This window comes from Vulpes vulpes, chromosome 15 (assembly GCF_048418805.1).
Source record: "Vulpes vulpes isolate BD-2025 chromosome 15, VulVul3, whole genome shotgun sequence".
In the NCBI taxonomy this organism is placed as follows: domain Eukaryota; kingdom Metazoa; phylum Chordata; class Mammalia; order Carnivora; family Canidae; genus Vulpes; species Vulpes vulpes.
The window spans coordinates 76,021,267-76,041,986 of record NC_132794.1 but is presented as its reverse complement, the minus strand read 5'-3'; the positions used below and the strand labels follow the sequence as shown (position 1 = coordinate 76,041,986).

The following is a 20,720-nucleotide window of genomic DNA, read 5'->3' as shown; positions in this document are numbered from 1 at the left end:
TCCATATTCATCAGGGATATTGGTCTATAATTCTACTTTTCAATGGAGTCTTTGGTTTTGGGGTCAAGGTAATGCTGGCCCCACAGAATGAGTTTGGAAGCTTTCTTTCCATTTCTATCTTTTGAAACGGCTTCAGTAGAATAGGTATTATTCCTTCTTTAAATGTTTCTACTAGATTTTTAAAAAAAGAATTAATACCTATTCTTCTCAAACTGTTCCTAAAAAAAGAAATGAAAGGAAAACTTCCAAATTCATTCTACAAGACTAGCATTACCTTGATTCTAAAACCAAAGACTTCACTAAAAAAAGACAAATACAGGCCAATATTCCTGATAAATATGGATGAAAAAATTCTCAACAAGATACTAGCAAATCAAATTCAACAGTACATTAAAAGAATGATTCACCATGATTGACTGGAATTTATTTCTAGGCTGTAGGGCTGGTTCAGTATTTGCTAATCAATCAACATGATATATGACATTAATAAAAGAAAGGATAAGAACCATATGATCATTTCAATAGATGCAGAAAAAGCATCTGACAAAATACAGCACTCATTCTTGAAAAAACTGTCAACAAAAAGAAAGACAGAAAGACAGACAGACAGACAGAAAGAAAGAAAGAAAGAAAGAAAGAAAGAAAGAAAGAAAGAAACTGTCAACAAAGTAGGAATAGAGGAAACATAAATCAACATCATAAAGGCCATATACGAAAGACCCACAGCTAATACCATTCTTAATAGAAAAAACTGAGAGCCCCTCCCCTACAGTCAGGAACAAGACCAGGAAATCCACTCTCACCATCACTATTAACACAGCACTGGAAGTCTTAGCCTCAGCAATCAGACAACCAAAAGAAATGAAAGGCACTCAGATTGGCAAGGAAGAAGTCAAACTTTCACTATTTGAAGATGAGATAATTTCATTCATACGTGGAACTTAAGCAGCAAAGCAGATGAACATATGGGAGCGGGGAGAAAAAAGAAAAAAGAGAGAGGGAAACAAACCATAAAAGACTCTTAAAGATAGAGAACCGACTTAGGGGTGATGGAGGGTGGTGGGTGGGGGATGGGCTAAATGGGTGATGGGTTTTAAGGAAAGCACTTGATATAATGAGTACTGGGTGTTGTATGTAACTGATGATCACTGAATTCTACTCATGAAACCAACATTGCAGTGCATATTAACAAGCTAGAATTTAATAAAAATTGGGGGGATATTTTTAATTAAAAAAAAAAGAAATTCTTGATTCTTAGAGTATGGAATTCAATCATTCAGCCACCAGAAATCTTGCTATTTCAAGCTCTTATTTACATTACAAACCATGTTTAATTAGGGTTATCGTATATAGGGCCTATTGGTTGCATTTTAAAGTTATTGGAAAAATAACAAAATCTTTCCCTTTGCTGACATTAAATGCATTTTTAACTGTACTGTGCAGTATGAATTTATAACAATAACATTTTATGCCTTAGTCGTTTTTGGAATGCCAATACCATTGCATACTTATTTGTTGAAATAAATAAATCCTTTTAAAAATCACATTGCCAATTCTCCTCAGCCCCAGGAAATAGACACACCGAAAACTCAACTAGAAATAGCAAATAAATCAAGATATATTTGAAATATTATTAAATGTTCCCAAAGACCAAATCTGAGTCAAAGAACAAAAAGACCCTCAATCTCTGCTACCACGGAGAATACCATTGTTTCAAAATTCACATACCATTCACAGAAAAGAGGTCATCAACACGTCCATTCCCAAGCACAAACATATTTGCTGAGTGGATTGTATACGTTTCAAGGATTTTGCTTTTCCTCTCCTCATCTTTCCTTGATCTGCAAGAGACAACTCTAGCTAAGACTGTCTTTAATGTTAATTGACTTGTCTTTAAAGAGATAAAACTGCTTAAATGATCCTTGCCAAAAATCATGCCAACCCTCTTCAGTGGGTGACAAGTTGGAGTAGCAATAAATTAACTGTGTTCAGTTAGGTAACAAGGTATAAGAAAAAAGCAACCTACAACAGTGCTGAGAATCAGAGGTCACACAAACTCTTTCTCCAAAAAAATAAATGGGAGTACCACCATGCTTTTCAAATGGAAACTCAAAGATTTGGGGGTGTCCATAACAAGGCCTTCCAATAAGGGCAAAATTATTTAATAGACCTTCTGAGAATTCTGTAATTCATATTCTCTTGGAGCTGAAAGTCCTAAGAGAATGAGAATTAGTCTTGAAGAGTGTGTTGAAGAATAAAATGTAAAAGTATTTAAGTATTAAGGGAAATTAATTTTTAAAGAAACTTTTTAATCTATATAAATATATATATACTTATATATATATATTTGAGATATATTATATATATATATATATATATATATATATATATATATATATCTCCATCCCAAGCTTTTATATAACTTAACAAAAATAAGGTATCAAATACTCTCATACATACAATTCTGTACCCTCTGGGAAGGTGGGCAAATGCTGAGGGAAGCTATAGTCTAACTGAACGTACTGCGCCACAGTTCCCCACATGTAACATACACAGATCCAGGGGTTTCCTGTGAAAATATTCTAGAAGTATATCTAAAGTGGCAACTGTTCACTGCCAACCCAAGAGCTTACTCAACTCTAGACCACACCAACAGGGACCCTTGAAAGGGTAGGTTGGTCCACAACATTCAGAAGAGATTTAATCAGCTTTGGAACAGAGCCTAGAAGCTAATAAAAGTAAAGGTTTCCATGTACAGCAGTACCTGCCTAGGACATATGAAAACAAAATGCTGGTCACTACAATGGGACCTGTTCAACCAATTATACCCAGATCTACAAATTCATTCCATCCTACTGAAAAATGCTAGTTTTCAACTCTAAATTAGAATAACCACCATTACTGCTCTTTCTAGTACTAAAAAAACAGGCTTTTCTTCCTTGATAATTTCTTTACTAGGTTTCCTTGCCTGGGAAATGAATAAATTCGGTTTTATTTTGTTTCGTTTTGGTTTTTAGACCCTATGGTCTTTGTTTTATTCTTAACACACTGACATTTCAAGGATACTCTTTCCCCTTCCTCCATCAAAAGCCAATCAGAACTGGCCCAGGAGCTAGTGCTGTGAACAAGGTTCTGCCCCGGCAATCAGTACATAACGCAGGCTGGGAAAGCTCACAAATCTGACTGATGGTTGGGTCATGCCACTGGTGCACCTGAAAATCTGCCAGACAACGAGAATCACTATACTGCTGCAGTTCTCTGAGTACTGACAAGTAAGGTGTTAGGAGATAGAACATAAGTGATTTTTAAAGACAAATTTCCTTTTTATCTTCTTCCTGCTTATCACGTACATAGTCCAACTGTCAGAGATGAGAGAAAATCAATTATTAAGTAACAATGGTTTGTCCCTCAAAGACAGGCATCCCCCTACTATTACAAATGGCAGACCAATAAATGTTTTGCTGGAAATCTTGGAACACCACATTCACCAACCCAAGACTATGTACCTTCAATCACATAATCTTCTATGAGGACCTTATTCCTTGGGTAATTACAGTGAGAGAAATTTGCTAAATAAGACTTTTATTTGGACAATACACATTAATAATATGATTTGTGTTATTAAGTCAGACACATCTCTAGCACGTCCCAAGCACTCCTCTCTCCATTCAGAGAGATTGTTCTACAGATTCTATGAAACCCAAACAGACGGCAAAGTAGTACTGTGGACTTTTAAATTAAGGAAATAACATGATGAAAATTGTGTTTTAAGGTTAATAAACACGACAAGATAATGTGAGACTGCAATTGAGACATAATGAAAGCAAAAAGACCAACTCAACACAAGATAATAATTGGTCCATACAGAATAAAGCAATGATTGTTGTAATAGTAAAGAAATGCTGAACCTGCCATTGCCAACAAACTTCACCTTTTTCTATCACAAATTCAGTTTATCCTGGGAGTAAGGTGGATGCAAGTAATCATTTTCTTACTTTGCCTCACAGAATAAAGGGGGCCTGAGTTCACTTGTGAGGTCCTAAGATCTTCATTTTTCCACCCAGACTACAGAGAGCCTGAAATCCAACCATCAGGTTTTCAATGACAACACCCTATTATCCTGGCATTTTCTGCCAAAATCCCTAGAAGAAATAATTTCAGCAGTACTCATTTAGCCATTATTGCTGCTTTGAGGCCAATCAACATGCTTGCCTGCCTTCTTCATGGGCATCCACCTCCATCCTCACCCCCACCTTGATAAAAGAAAAAAAAAAAAAAAAAAGGCCTGGGCAAAAACAAAGGTCCAAGAACCTAATTTTATTTGATCTGGAAGTGAGACTATAAGAGATTAGATGCTTTGCCAAAATTAGTAAAGCAACCAGAACTAGAACCAAAGGTTTTCAATTCCTAATCTCAGACCATTAAGAATACCTTCATATTTTCTCTGCTTCTGGATACAATATGAAAAAATTCTTCCTAATAAGAAAATTCACAGAGGTTTCAAACTAGACTCCATCCTCTTCTTTTTCTTTTACATTAATTGCACAAGAGTGGTAATAGACACAGCTAATAAATCAAAGAGGATACAAACCCCAAGCTCCCTTCAGGGATTCCCTGTCATCATTGGAACAAAGTTCTGGCTCTATAGTCTGGTGCCCTTAATATTTAAAACTCAACAATCCTTTCCAACCTGATCCTTCACACCACCACTTTCCACTTCCTCATTCATCAACTCTATAGATACCTAGAGATACCAATATTTAACATCCTTTCATACCTCCATGCCATAGCTCAATCTTTTTTTTTTTCATAGAATACTCTTTTCCTTTGCCTGCCTGGCTATGTGAGTCTAAGCTCACATTCCTCTCTTAGAAATAATCTCCCAGGGACCCCTGGGTGACTCAGCGCTTGAGCATCTGCCTTTGGCCCAGGGCATGAGTCGCGCATTGGGCTTCCTGCAGGGAGCCTGCTTCTCGGTCTGCCTGTGTCTCTGCCTCTCTCTCCGTGTCTCTCATGAATAAATAAATAAAATCTTAAAAAAAAAAAAAAGAAAGAAAGAAATAATCTCCTGACATCTTCCCTTGGACCCTACCCATACCAAGTCTGAATTAGGCTTCCTTTATTTCCCCCTGTCTATGGTAAACAAAGGGTATTATCAATTCCCAAAGAAGTGAATGCCTGCCACATTACAGTTGCTAAAATGATCATTAGTTCCCAGCTCTGTGTTTTCTCCGTAGGATAGTGTTCCATCTACTCCATCAGGGAGATATACAGCTGGGGGTTTTCCTTCTTCTATTTTGATTTCTTGTCTAACAATAGTCAATTAACAGTCCTATTAACCTAACAGTTTTAAATACACTTAGAATGCAGCTACTAACTTCTTGAAAGGGAATCCCACTAAGATTAAATACAAATGGAAGCTTTTTCATATGGGGTTCAATGGACCAAAAATGAACTTTTATGAATATTCATAATGCTCCTAAAATAAAGGAAGATGAATTTCACTTAAAATATTCATTGTATCTTGTATTCATTGTATCTATTTGGAAAATGTATGCATGCAACAGTTTATGAATGACCAAAAAGTTGAAATATGAAATCAGGTTATATCATTATTTTAAATAGAGAAGGATACCCACATCGTATTAGGAAATACCTGCTTTGAAAAGAAACATCAGAGTTAAAATTTGCAACATCTTGATCCTACGTTCTCTTGGTCTTTTTAAGTGGGATAAATGTCAAAAGATACATCAAAATCTAATAACCACACTTTTTAGAATCCTGTTCAAAACTTTCCTCCTAGGGATTCAGACTGGGGACTGCATGGCATCCTGACACTACTAATGTAAAAGAAACATAAAGGAAACTTTGAGCAAAACACTATCCAGTTAGAGACTCAAACTGGTCACAAACCCCAAATCTGTTTGTAATCCCACATACATTTTTTATAATACTAGGGTGCACAAAAACATGACGTAAAACAAAATACTCAGAGTATTAAAAACTGGATGATTTAAACCTTTTCTATTTCTTAAGCTCTAAAAGGTAGTTGTAAAGTTACTATTTTAAAACATTTCCTAAGCCACTTGGTACACCTATGTCAGTTATACTCCTGCTCTAAAACAGAAGTACTCACTGAGGGGAAACAGACTGAAACACTATAAAACATAGATTGCGAATGAAAACATTAGTCAATGTGATCAGAAGGTTAAATTCTAACAAAATGGTTCATAATCGTACCTCAATAATACAGATGTTAGTAAACTCATATTAATTAAAATACAAAAAATATTTACCTGAGGGGGATTATGGAATGCAGAAAATAAATAAGGTATTCTAAAGATCAGAGTAAAGGAAAGCACAATCTAACTAGATTTGAAATTTGCTGGAGGAAAAAAAAGTACAAGCTCAAAGAGTATTATTATTTTTTCCCTTTACCTTCACTCTTGCTCTGTTGGCTGCTGCCTATTTTAGATATTATCATGCAGAGGAAATAGCAACAATGCCATTTTCCTTCCAAATGCAATCAGATTTTGGCAAATTTAAGGCGGTATGTCAGTTAAAAATAGAAACTTAATCCAAAATGTGATTTGGCAAATAACTACCTAAGTATTGAGTAGCAGTTCCTCTCTTGAATGGTACTGAATTTTTCCATCTCTCTTTTTTAAATGTACAAAGAAAACTAAAATATGCACATGTAGCTGAACAAGTAATAGCTTCCAAATTAATGATACATTACACAAGACTCTTGTATGCATTCACTGAAAGCAAAATCATGACATTTTGGAAAGCGAACTCCGAATGAGAGTGGTTCTTAGCAGTCTGTGATATTTCAAACCATGGCTTTTACTTCTATATAAACACTATTGTGACTCCTCTAAGTCAGCAGCCAATTCTACCAGAAGTTTAAACAGCTGTTGTTGGCTAAGGAGTGCCTTCTTCACTGGACTCCATTCAAGATTCTCAAACTAGGTCTACATAAATAAAGTTTTATAGAAACACAGTCATGCCCAAAGAGTTGTATTTCTATGGCTACTTGTAGTCTACACTGGCAGAGTTGAATAGCTGTGACAGAGAGCGAATGGCCCCAAAAAACCTAAAATATTTACTATCTGGCCCTTTACAAACAAAAATTACCAACACCAAGATTTTTTTCGAAATAAAATGGATAAAATTACTTCAACATTATCTACATTGTTCAGTTATCTACAAAATAAAGCTCATAGGGTGCTTACAGAACTTCTTAGAGTTTCTTAAATACAATTAACTTTTTAGAGTTACACTATTTGAAACCCAAATAGTATGTAAGATACTTCTGAAGAGATGCCTGGGTGGATCAGTGGTTGAGCATCTGCCTTTGGCTCAGGGCGTGATCCCTGTGATCCCGGGGTCCAAGGATCAAATCCCACATTGGGCTCCCTGCAGGGAGCCTGCTTCTCCCTCTGACTTCTCTCTCTCTCTCTCCCTCTCATGAATAAAATCTCTTTTTTTTTTTTTTAAAGATACTTTTCCGAAATACTGAACAAAGTTGACTCAGCATTTCAGGTCAAGTTAAAACCCCAAACTCAAAATTCAAAATGTCTACACCCGGCCCCACCCTAATTCTTAGCATTACTCAGCATTAAATATGGTAATGTCATAAGAAGGTTAAGTAATGACAGACCTATTCGCGTACCATTATTTCTAAAAGAATTTTCAAGAGAAAAAAAAAGTGACTATGAGTAGTTGAAATGAATGTACTCTAAAGTTTTGTAAATAAGTAACAACTGATGTTACATTTCAGTGAGGTTGTTTCACTGGAAAGCCATTTTTAAATTTCCAAGTGAAAAATACAAGAGCTAAACCCCAGGTTAAAATGCCATACACTAAATATTCAGTAAATATCTGGTGAATAAAGGGAGAGTTATGTGGATGCTCAGGTTATTACCTTCATTATAATTGTGTGTTACAATTTTCACTCTCCTCCATTAAGGAGGTAGACCTAGCAAAAAAGTAGTGTTTTATAACTCAAGGCCAATGTCATAGGAACTGGGAAGTGGGTAGCAACGCTGGGTCAGTCTGCAGAAATAAATAAAATCACATTGTATGAAAACAGTTCACAGAAAGCCCTGAGGCCTGAAAGACCCAGATATAAAAAAGAGAGAGAGGCAGTCAAAATCAGCTTATCCTAGTGATAGGAGGCATTCAAACGCTGTATGAGCTTTTGGTCTTCCAACACCGACTGCCTCCAGAAGTCAATGCCCAGGGAATCAGTAAGAGCATTTACAGTTCCCAACAGACTAGACTTAGAGCAGTATACAACTGACTAGAACAATCCAAGGGCTAGGGTTGCCCATTCCCATCCCCATGCAGTCAAAATTCTAAGTAAAACTTTTAACTCCTCAAAAACTTTACTAATAACCTACTGTTGACGAGAAGACTTACCAATAACAAAATCAATTAGCACATAGTTTGTATATGTACTATATACTGTATTCTTACACTAGAACTTGTGAAAAAAACGTTAAGAAAATCATAAGAAAGAGAAAATATATTTACAGTGCTATACTGTATAGGAAAAAAAAAAGCCCCAGATAAGTGGACCCATGCAGTTCAAATCTACATTGTTGAAGAGTCAACTGTATATGAATGAGGAAGGAACCTGGGTGAGAATGAGTCAGAAAAACCTAGTTTAAATCATGACTCTAGCACCTACTTCTTATGTGATACAAGTTAGTTAATCTTAGTTAACCTCAGTCTCTTCATAAGGATTATGATGGTACCACTTTCACAGGTTATTATGAAGACTAAAGGGGGTATCAGAGGAGGACTTGACCCCTGGAATGTAAAAAATAATTAATAAATTCAAAATAGCAGGTACACATATAAGGAGTCACAGGCCAGGCATATATTACTCAGTGAACCTATTAGGTAAGTGCTATTATTATAACTTGCCCAAGGTCTCAAAAGGAGTAAGTGGCAGAGCCAGATGTGGATCCAGGTTGTAAGGCCCCAGCATCCAGGCTCTTAATGACCTTATTATTTATTGCTGTTGTTATTAGAATGAGCATCCGATAACCCTACGAATGGCTCTACGAATGGCTCCATGTAAACAAAGTGTTTAAAGCCCTTCTTCATCAACATTTGAATTTTAATAGGTTTCTAATTTGGAAACAATCCTGTTCTGTTGCTAAAATGTTGTTGGTAGCATAAAACTAATAACACTACTGTCAAAACTTATTATCTGTTTAGGTCACTTAACTTCAGAGAAAAAAAATATTTCCCAAACTTCAGAACACGTAGGCTAGCTTTGAAAGAACAGAAAAGGCTATGGAACAAACACCCCTTTCTCTAAGAAACCGCTCAGAAGTGATTTGGGCGGCACCACAAAAATTCAGAGCTAGGCGGGACCTCAGTCTAACTCTTATTCTACAGAGTGGAAACCAAAGCCGAGAGAGAAGTGGCTTTCCCCTTACCCCACAGCTAATTTTCCATCGTGTCAGACAATTTGCAGGAAAAGCTTTCTACTACACCACTCTGTTTGATTCCTACTGAACTGCAAACTCAATGCCTCTCAATAATATGATACTTCCAACTGAAAACATGTACAGGTTGTTGCACAACAATAGAAATATACTGGAAATGGGGAAGTTGATGGGGAAGGAGTCTTTTACCAAAGATCTTTAAATAATCTATCTGAACAAAACATAGTCAACTTGCTGACTAAACAAATGCAGACATATAAATTTACTAATGCTTCTATTGCTCTTCTGAACTGTTTCAGTGTTCTCAACATAGAGTAACTCTCAAACAAAAACTATGTCCTCCCTTTTAACATTTCCCATAAGGAAACTGCCATTAAGGGCTGACTACATTCCTGATAATCTTTTCTACAAAAACATTTGTAGAATGTTAAATTAATAAATTATAAAATTCATTCTTCCTTAAAAAAAAAAAAGCCCATCAACACACTTTTAAAATAGTGAAAGATCATATACTTTGTCATTCTCTCAAATGACTGGATGTTCACTGGCCCGGTGTAAATATAATTAGCTTGTTCCTGAAATAATTTTGTGAGGCAGGAATACTCTCATCATGAGTTGCAAATATTTGTCTTCAAACACATTTTACCTTCTATTTATTTGAACATGAATTATTTGTTCAAATTCAAAACAATTATATAAAGAAAGTGATTTTATTACTGTTAACAGCTAATGTTTCAACTCCTCTAAAGCCACCCTGACTAATGCAAACGAGCTCTTTCAGCAGAACTGAAACTTACTGTTCCAACAGGGAGCCACCTCTCCAGTGACATATGCTAGTTGCAAAACTAAATTGGTTAAATAACGAAAATAAATGAAACAGAAACTATCCAGGAAAATGTCTTTCAAAAATTACTTGGAGAGCCTTATGGGAATTCTGAAAAAACTAAGAAACAATGATCTGCTCCTCTAGTGAAAAAAGGAAAACATTTAAGTAGTAGTGATGAAGAAAAAGGGACAAACCATACATTCCAAATTAAGAACTACCAGATTTGGCAAGACTGGAATAGATGAATCAAAAGTGACCTCAACATTTTGGTGCCTGGGCAACCGTGTGGATGAGGACCTCCCTGACCAAGGCAGAGTCTGAGAAGAGCAAGTTGACAACGAAGGGAGGTAAGGCCAGTTTATCCTGCGGAAGAGAATGCTAGCAGGTGGGTATATTTAGTAGGTCTTAGGTATATGCAGCTGGTTTATAAGGTAAATTGAAGATGCAAAATTCAAGCCTCTTACACAGGTTTAAACAAGTGAAAACGTTAAACAAGGCCAGCTTCTTAGGTAAAAGCTAAAGCCTCAAAGGGACAGACAGGACAGAGCAAAACACAGCTAATGAAACTCACATTAGATCCTGAAACGTGTCCCAGCCACCTCCTCAGATAGTTGTAGTGAGTACTCAGGGTTTACTTCCATGCACTCCGTCTGCTTAAACAAATTCCAAATAAATAAAAGTTTCACATTGGGATCTCGTTTCTAGAAAGACATAATTTAATACTATGGCAACTCCAGAAAGCTTATCTGAATCTTCTCTGCCCGAATCAAAGAATATCTGCAGTTAGAATATCTGAACCATATCTACCCTGAGCTCATATATCTTTTTTTTTTTTTTTAAGATTTTATTTATTTATTCATGAGAGACACAGAGAAAGAGAGAGAGAGGCAGAGACACAGGCAGAGGGAGAAGCAGGCTCCACGCAGGGAGCCCGATCCCAGGTCGCCAGGATCACACCCCAGGCTGAAGGTGGCGCCAAAACGCTGAGCCACCTGGGCTGCCCTAGCTCCTTTATCTTTAACACTTCATCTGGATCATTTTTTTCTGTTAAATATATGTAACATTTCTAGTGCTACATTTTTCTTTCCGCTGATACTATCTTCACCCTCTCTTCTAGATATATTTTTAAGTTTGAATTTTGAATCTCCAAGTTAAAATGTCTACCAAAAAAATTCTCCATCAGGGCAACTGCCTTTATGAATTAGTTCAATACCAAAAGTGCTTGAATGATATTCTCTGCTTCTTATCTTGGTAGTTGGCCCAACTCAACCTTCTCCAATACCTTCTTTCCACCTATTTACTTTCTTTTGCTTAAGCTCTGTATGTAGCCAAATTGTTTATAAATTTCTCCAGGAAATATTTTGACCCTAATTTGGGGATTCAGCTTTCTAATTCTGAGAGAAAAAAGTTGTGAGGTGACTCAATTTTCTTACTGAACAGCTATACAACAACTTAGACAAGTTATTTCAACTTTCTGAGCCTCAGTTTTCTCAATTAAAAAAGGGAGAGATGATACCACCTATCAGCAGTGATGTTTTTCAGATCAAAGGAAAAGAAATGCAGGGCAAGGGGTAAACTGGAGGTTGTACTTTATAAAAATTTGTCTGTTATTACCAACATAATTATTTCATAGACCACTAAAGAATTTTGCTACCAAAAGCACTGAATGTACTTCCTAATTCTGGCCTCAATTGAAGGACAGAATGCAAATCACATTACTGCAATTTTATTAGAGAAGCCACCAAGGGAAATGTGTAATGAAAATCTGGACTACATTTTGGCAGACAGGAACTAGAATACAAGACCAGAAAAGTCAACTCTCAAGACCTACTGTGTTCCAGCATGGATCCCTATATGCCTCTGAAGCTAGTAAGATCTTGACTGCAAAAGGAAGGTTACAGCACATTTAGTCTTCCAGTTCCAAGCAGAAATGAAGATTGGGGCAAATTTGTATTTTATTGCTGATTTGAAACACAGAACAATAATGACCACCATGCCAATCAGGACAAACATATTAACTTTACAACTAATATTTGAAACACTGCATGCTCGGTACCATGCTAAGTATTTTGTTTTTAATTAATACTTATAACAATCCTATGAGGTGGACACACTTAACCCATTTAACAAACAAAAAAACTTGAAGCTTGGCAAAACTGGGATTCAAATCCAGGTGCTTGAAAATTTCAAGCACCCAATATCATGTCAGTAAGTTACGTGTTATAAGTAAGATAATAAATAGTTTGGCGGTGAGAGCTATTTGGGCATCGTGTAGGAGGTGGAGCATCCTATTCACTCAATAGTATAAGCAAACGCAGGAGAGAGTTTGAAGAAGAAAGAGTTATATCCCATAGCAGCAATTCTGGAATTTTCAATTATTAAAAATCATGACACTATCAAATTGAGCATGGCCTACTTTGGAGATAATTAGAGCTCTCCAGATCAAAGGTTCTCCACCTGTTTTCCACCTGACACACAGTGTTGGATGAGGGCCTTAGGAGCTGATGCAATGTGCCACCTAATGCTCAACACACCTCCCACCAGCCTCCATACTCCTCCACACCCTGCCTCTGTGAAATTCCCAGAACATCAGCTCTACCTCTGTGCCTTCTCACACTTCTCAGAAAAGCACATTAGAATACCAACGAGTAAAAAGGCACGCATTCCTTCTGTATCCAATAAGTAAATATGAGTACTGAGCACTGGTATTCTGTACCAGGCATGTTCTAAGCTCTTTGCCTATATTAATCCCTAAACCACACTATGAATTAGGTACTATTTTATTCCCATTTTTACAGATGAGGTATCTGAAACACAAAATAAGTAATTTGCTGCAGATTACACATTGGGAAATGGCAGTATCAAGATTCCAACAAGGAGTCTGGTTGTAGATCCTCAGCTCTTAAACACAACAATAAATTGCCTCTCAGCTTTCCTGACCTAGTAGACAGGTGTCCCAGGGAATTCCAAGAGCTCTTCCCATGATGCCATAACCAAAAAGGTAAGAACTTCTGCCTCTGCAGGATATACCCAAAAAGTTCCCTGGGACTGTGAGGGTTCACTCCTCCACCAAGATTTTACTTTAATGTCGCAGGCCCCGAAGATGATTTCATTTTAAGGCCTATCTCCTTAGCCCTGGGTAAGCACTGCAGTAGGAATCTTCAGTAACCCCAGCAAATGATACTGGTTTTGAGGTGCTGCTACCAAGCTACATGGAATCAACAAAGCTACACATAAAGAATCGGAACACAACCCCTTGCTTTCAATTTTTTTTTTTTTTTTTAATTTATGATAGTCACAGAGAGAGAGAGAGAGGCAGAGACAGGCAGAGGGAGAAGCAGGCTCCATGCACCGGGAGCCTGATGTGGGATTCGATCCCAGGTCTCCAGGATCGCGCCCTGGGCCAAAGGCAGGCACCAAACCGCTGCGCCACCCAGGGATCCCAATCCCTTGCTTTCAAACAAGATCCGTGCATTAAAGATTCACTTGGTCTTCTAGATAGGGTGTTGTCACATATCATTCATTAAACAGTATTTACTGCAAGTCTGCTATACGCCCACCAGGCACTATTCTAACTGCTGGAATACATCTGTGGAAAAAAAAAGTTCTACAATCATAGAGATTATATTCTATTTCCATTCTAGTGGGATGGAAATACAGGTCTATATAGACTTTTATAAAGATCCAACCACAAACAAACAAAAAAAGAAACAATTATGGGAGAAGACATTTTTTTCCAGCAACAAGAAGAAGTTGAGGCCAGAGATAGTTTTCAGTCTTTTGCTCTAACAGAGCAGCTTCCATCCAAGAAATTGAAAGAGGGAAGAATGCTACACACATCCTAAAAACTAGTTATTCAACTGTAGATTCTCCAAAAGTAATAATGCATAATAATATGAAGCATGATGAAGCATTGAGATACTTTAACCTCCTAGTCTACAGATGGTCTCAATCTCAGAATGGCCAAATTAATGCCAAAGCACAAAATTATGGTCCAGCATATACCCCTATAATTGCACTTGCCACATAACACTGATACTCTTATTCTTGGATTCTCCCTCTGAGCACTGAGATGCAGGAGGGTCAGTCAGGACCACAGTTTATTCATTTCTGTACCCCCAGCATAGAATCAGGTCCATCACAAAGTAGGCCCTCAGCAAATGCTTACCAACTGAAATGAAAACAGCAAGCATCCTCCATATAGAAACAATCAAGACAGGAACCATGGGCGAGAGATGCACTAAAAACTACTCATCAGAGCCGTTCATTTTGAAAGGTTTGGCCACAGTTTCCTAAGAAACTTAGATAATAACTTAATGTTAAACCACCTGAAAAAGAGAGAGGGAGAGGGAAAGAGTGAGAGACAGACAGAAACACTACTTATACAAGAAAGTAAAGACAACAAGAGAGTAAAACAACACAAGCTCTTGGATAAATGATCAGATTTACTTAATTATATATTAAGTACATTCTAACACTGCAAATATTACTATAAATGGGTAAAAGTAAAATTGGTCTTCTGGGAAAAAAAAAAAAGAAATGTAAATGCTCAGTCTTATAGATGTGTTAATACCAATGCAATTCAAGGCCAATCTCTGCAACCTTAACCACTAGGTTACTTTCAACTCATGGCCCGAAGATGGACATGCGTCACATGAGGGACCCTTGTGCACCATTCATTCATTCCTACACCGTCATGTCAAGACATGACTGAGAACAATGAGGGGTGTGTGGGATCTAACAATGAACAGGAAAACACAGAGCGCCTACCCTCAGTGAACATCTTGCTTTCTGGTTACAGTCATCAGAGATCTGTGCCGCCTAAGGTAAGCTAGCTGCTCTTACCCACCCTATCTCACTGCAGAAAAACTGCCATCATTTTTGTTCTTTCCAACTGCAAGTGGGAGCTCAGCGATGCAGCCACAATGCCACTTCAACTGCAAGAAATCATATGCCTACAGCACTACAACACAATCCAGGCATTTTTTAAAAGTGGAAATAATCCAACTGCTTAACTAATTTTTGCTTCCTCTCACAGTTTTGGGAAACAAACTTGAAGAAACCAAAGGAGCTTTACAACTTCCAGATCTACAATGGTAAGCTCGTGTAAAACAAGTACGAGAGCACTGCTTTTAATTTTCTTCAATGGAACTAAAACTATGAAAGCTCTATGCAAAGGACTACTATGTAGCAGTTAAAGACAGAGACAGGACTATACTTACTGACATGAAAAGATATACACCATTTTGGTTAGAGGACAGAATGCAGACCCATACATGGAATGTGAAAAAAAAAAAACTACACCCATGAAATAAAACTACATACACAGGCACAGAGAATAAAAGATCTGGAAGGATATCAAGCTGACTATACAGTGATTACTATTTATTTACCCCTGGGAGGTAAACAGAAGGAGAGAGATGCAGAAGGAATTTGGTTTCTCTGTTTATTGCTATACTGTTTGATTTCTCTTGAGATAGTATTCATCTGTAACTTGTTTAATTAGGAACATTTTTAAAGAAACCAGCTCTAAAACCAAATAAACATCCAATATTAAGCATATGGTCTTTAATTCCAAACACTACAAAAAATAAATGAAAATCTTGTTTGAACAGTTAGAATAACTGACATGGCGTTCAGACCCAAAAAACACTTATACTAATAAATGGCATGAACTTGAAAATTTTAAATTCTAAAAGGAGAAGGTCAGAACAAAGAAATCTTATGCTCTGAAAATGGATATTCTAAGCCACTGGAACTAGGCCAGATACTATAAACACTTTCATACATACTCTGTAATTCATTTATTATACTGTTTTACATATTAACAACTTGCAATATCCTCAAATTGCAAACCAGGATCTCCAAAATAATCATCTTACAAATATGAGCAACTTTTATTTCTTCCCTAAAGAAAAGTTTTGCTATACATACCATTTCCTTTCCTCCTGATGTTCAATTTGCTGGCAATTCAAGCAATGGTTCAACTGTAGCACTAAACCTTAAAAATATCCAGCCTTCTTGCTCTCTTAAGATTTCTCTGAAATGATACCCAAGGACCAGAAACTGAAATATCAAGTGAGAGCCAATCTGCACTAGCCACAATATAGTTGTTAAGGGTATGAGAAGTACTTATGCAAGTAAAATCATGCCCCTTTTCTTGTACTGCTTTAAAAAAAAAAAAAAAAAAAAAAACTCAACAAAAACTGTAGCTCATGTCTCAACTAAATTCCCAAATCAGCTTTGAACATACCTTTTAATCTTCCACAGATTATTAGTCATTGGAACTTCATCAATCAGATACTGACATGAAAGAACCAAAAATGAATGCCGAGCATATCGTCAAATGCGTGAGTAACAATTTGGTCTATAGTAAAGGTGTCGGTTTTACTTTCCTAGGGAGCTTTTGCTGACATGGACTGGAATATTTAAGGGCCTAATGATAAAAATTATTCAGAATTAGATTACTATAAGTAGTCATGAGATGATCGTCTTCTTTAACCAATTATCATTAGGATTTTCTAAGCTAAGAATGAGCAGACACATAAAAAGCATAATTAAAGGAAAAGGACAAGATTTCAATCCTTTTTCCCTTTCATCTGAGCAAGATACCAAACAGTAAAATTCAAAACAGTATAGAAATAAGCAGAGGATATTTTTTTTTTGTAATAGAATCACTTAAAAAAATGCATACCTAGCCTAGACATTAGGGAGAAAGATCAAACAAGGCAAGAAAAAGAACAAGTTACCTCTTCTCTGCCTTTAACTGAGGCTCATCATTTCATTCAATCAATAGATCACTCAGTTTTCATTTGGTCAAACGGTCTACACACTCCCAGCATATATCTCTTTCATTAATATGCACTATATTTCTTTATTCTAAGTTTATTTCAAGTAATCCTACACCCAATGTGGGCCTCAAACTCACAATCCTGAGATCAGGAGCCACACACTCTAACTGAACCAGCCAGGCACCCCTGTATATTTCTTCATTTCAATAATTTTAACATTTACTGTCATGTGTAGAAAAAGAAAAAAAATCGAGTTTGATTTGATTTTCTGTCACTAAACATCTAAAGATAGCCAAAGGTGTTGGGTGAAGGTAGAAGTAAGGAATATAATGAAAACAGAAACCGCCAACTACTCTTGGAGCTTATCATTTAGTTAATGGTGCCCTAGCACACAGACAATATTCAACTGCTTCCTAAAGCTCCTCATTCCCAGGAAACAATGAGCCATACTGTCACACTGCACATGCTATTTTACATGAGGCTGCTTACTTCATTCATGAGATAAAAAGGAAGCCACTTTATCAAAAAATATATCCTTAAAAAATGGGAAATATCCAAATTTTCAATTGCTACAGATGACTCAGTGAGTGGGCAGTTAGAGAAACTCATAGCTGATGCTAGAAAAAGCTAATGTCTTCATGAAGATCACTTTGAAATACTGTTCTGGGTGCACATTATTGGCTCTTGCATCATAATTTTGTTTTACTTCTATACTAGGCATGTATGAAGTGCTGGATCCCCTCTGGAGGAAAAAAGGTGGAGTTTCTCCCATCATTATATAAATTAAAAAGCCATTCTTATGGGGGGGGGGGGCATTTTCTGGTTACTAGACCACAATGTGGTAATTAAAATGTTGCTACCTTGCCTCAACAATTTTGACATCTAATAAGCGTGCATTTGTGTCTCAGGCTGATTTTTAAGCTGACAGAGATAGACCACGGTGAAAACAGTCCTATCTCACAATAATAAAAAAATTATTAACTGCTAATGCTAAACAGGTCAAGATACTTAAGTGCTAGGTGTCTTTTAATACAAGATAATTGGGGATCCCCAGGTGGCTCGGTGGTTTAGCGCCTGCCTTTGGCCCAGGGCGTGGTCCTGGAGTCCCAGGATCGGGTCCCACTTCAGGCTCCCTGCATGGAGCCTGCTTCTCCCTCTGCCTGTGTCTCTCTGCCTCTCTCTCTCTCTGTCTATCATGAATAAATAAATAAAATCTTTTAAAAAAAAGATAATTATAACGTATTTCAGAGAAATACTTATTTACAGACAAGATTTGGTGAATAAAATAATAATGGTAAGTAAAATACAACTATAACACACAATCCTATTTATTGAATATATGGAGAAATATTATTACACTTCTCATATTCTGGTCAAGAAAATAAGAAAGAAATAGTACAAACCAAGTAAACATAATAATAGCTTCTGCTGGTAGCACTCTCAGTTTAGAATGTTCTTTTACACAGATGCAGACTTTGAATACAATATTTACTGGGTGCCAGTGTATCAAACCCTATATTAAGTCCTGGGAACATAAAGATCAATAAGACATGTCCCATTAGTCTCTATTCATCCCATTTGATAATCAAAATCATATTAAGAAAAACAAGGCAGGATTACCTCCATTCTACAGAACAAAATAAGCAATTTTTCACAGGAACACAAGCTAAATTAAACAGCAAAGCTTGTTCTATACTGTTCTACTATATATTATATATTCACTAAACTTAGGGATCTTCATGATCATGCCATCTCTTTCTTATGCCACAAATTCATTTTAAAAAGAAAAGAATTGCTACTGTTTAGGAGGAATGATGAGGATTATGTGTGCACATGTGTACATAATATACATAATTTATAAACACATATGTAACATATGTACATGTGGATACATGTTTGTAACATTTCACAAAATCACTCGCTACAAGGAAGGATACATCTGTCTTCAGGTCTTAAACCACGAGGTGTACTTGCAAACTCTTAGTTATCCAAAATCCTTGGAATATGGAATTGATCTTACTGACTATTCTGAGAATAGCTACTGGTAAGTATACCTAGTAAACCTTTGCCCCACTACAATATTTTTGTGTCATGGAGATCCATAAATATAGGAGTATGACATTTTATTGAGGCAAAGCTTTAAAATTTCATTAAGACACCAAAATAAGTGTTCAGTATCCCCACTGCAAGTTGGCTTTGCAGTTTTTTTCTCATACTAACCTGCTCCAAAGTACCTGCAAAGTGCTATTTGGTTCTACTTTATGGGAGAAATTATATGCTCTGAGACTGCTAATACTAATCACATGTGAGTCCTAAGCACTCGAAATGTGGCTAGTCTGAATTGAAACTGCTGTAAGTAGAAAATATACAGCAGATTTTGAAGACTTAGTGAGATAAAAAAAAAACTGTAAAACATCTCAATAATTTATTATATTGAATATATGTTGCAGTGATATTTATACTAAATAAAATGTATCATTAAAATTAATTTCACTTATTTCTTTGTACTCTTAAAAATGTGACTACTAAAAAATTTGAAATTACATTTGTGGTATCCATTATTTCTATCCAACAGCACTGTTCTACGATATGCCTAAGAGATTTGAAACATATTCTCCGAGGCTATCAAGAGCCTATTTCAACTAGCATACCCTATATTATTGTCAGTCTTCAATCTATCAGGAAGTGAGCATGGGGTGGTGAAGAGGTAAGATTTTTTAATAACATAGGAAAATGTCCATAATTTATCATCAGAAAAAAAAGCAGGATATGAGATTAAAAAGTGGAGCTGCTTCAAACATGCATGTAAGTTATTCAAATTTGGTCTAACAATATGAAAAAGAGAAAAAAACTAATTCCTCTAGAAGTGTTTTTGCTCCTACATACCTCTCACAACATGAGAGGTTACTGCACTGACTACAATTGACACAGAAGCTGTAGCTCTACCATACACAGGACATCAATTAGGCATGCTTTATACATACATGCAAATGAAATGAGGCAAAAGGCAGCATTTACTAGTACCAGTTATCTCTGGATGGTAGGATAGCAGGTCTACTCTTTTTAACTTACTCTATATTTTTCCAATTATTTTTTATAATAAAAGGTAACTTGTTTTCCTATCATAAAAGCTTGTGATTTTTAGAGATATGTAGTTTTACAGGTAATAAAGATTTAAAGCTAAAAAAGACAAAGAGAATTAGAGGGAAATCATTGCGTATAGGACTCCGTGTCCTAGTCAGCCAGCCAGTCCATGAAAATGCAGACCACACAGTCCTATAGCAGATAAGACTATTCGTGTAGCTACAAAGCCCTATATTTGCCTTTTACAAAAGAATACAAAACACAACCTTCTCTCAATGACATTTTTTATTATGCTTTTGGACTATAAAACTGCCAACTGCAAGTTGCATTTATAGTAAGATTCAAATTTTATTTGCATATGTTTAATAAAAATATTCATTTGAAATAAAATCTAAGTTAATAATAAAAGCTCAACTCCCTAAATTAGGAACTACTAATTAAGAATTGTACCACTGATGGTACAATTTATATATTCACTGATGCTAATCATTCCATAAGCTACATTTGTATAGAAAGAGTATATTAAGAAACAAAGTAAACTTGTTCTTACACTGT

At 36.3% G+C, this 20,720-nt stretch overlaps 1 protein-coding gene across 10 annotated transcripts in view; it reads right to left on the bottom strand.

Moving 5' to 3' along the window:
- The window catches only part of PEAK1 (pseudopodium enriched atypical kinase 1), a 294,851-nt gene that overhangs the window by 262,022 nt on the left and 12,109 nt on the right, over positions 1–20,720 (bottom strand). For 3 of the 10 annotated variants that reach the window (XM_072739142.1, XM_072739140.1, XM_072739144.1), the window contains exon 2: positions 10,862–10,940. The exons of the other annotated variants lie outside the window; for them this stretch is intronic. The gene's annotated coding sequence lies outside the window, so the exon portion shown is untranslated. The remainder of the gene's footprint in view (positions 1–10,861; positions 10,941–20,720) is intronic. 10 annotated transcript variants of the gene reach the window in all.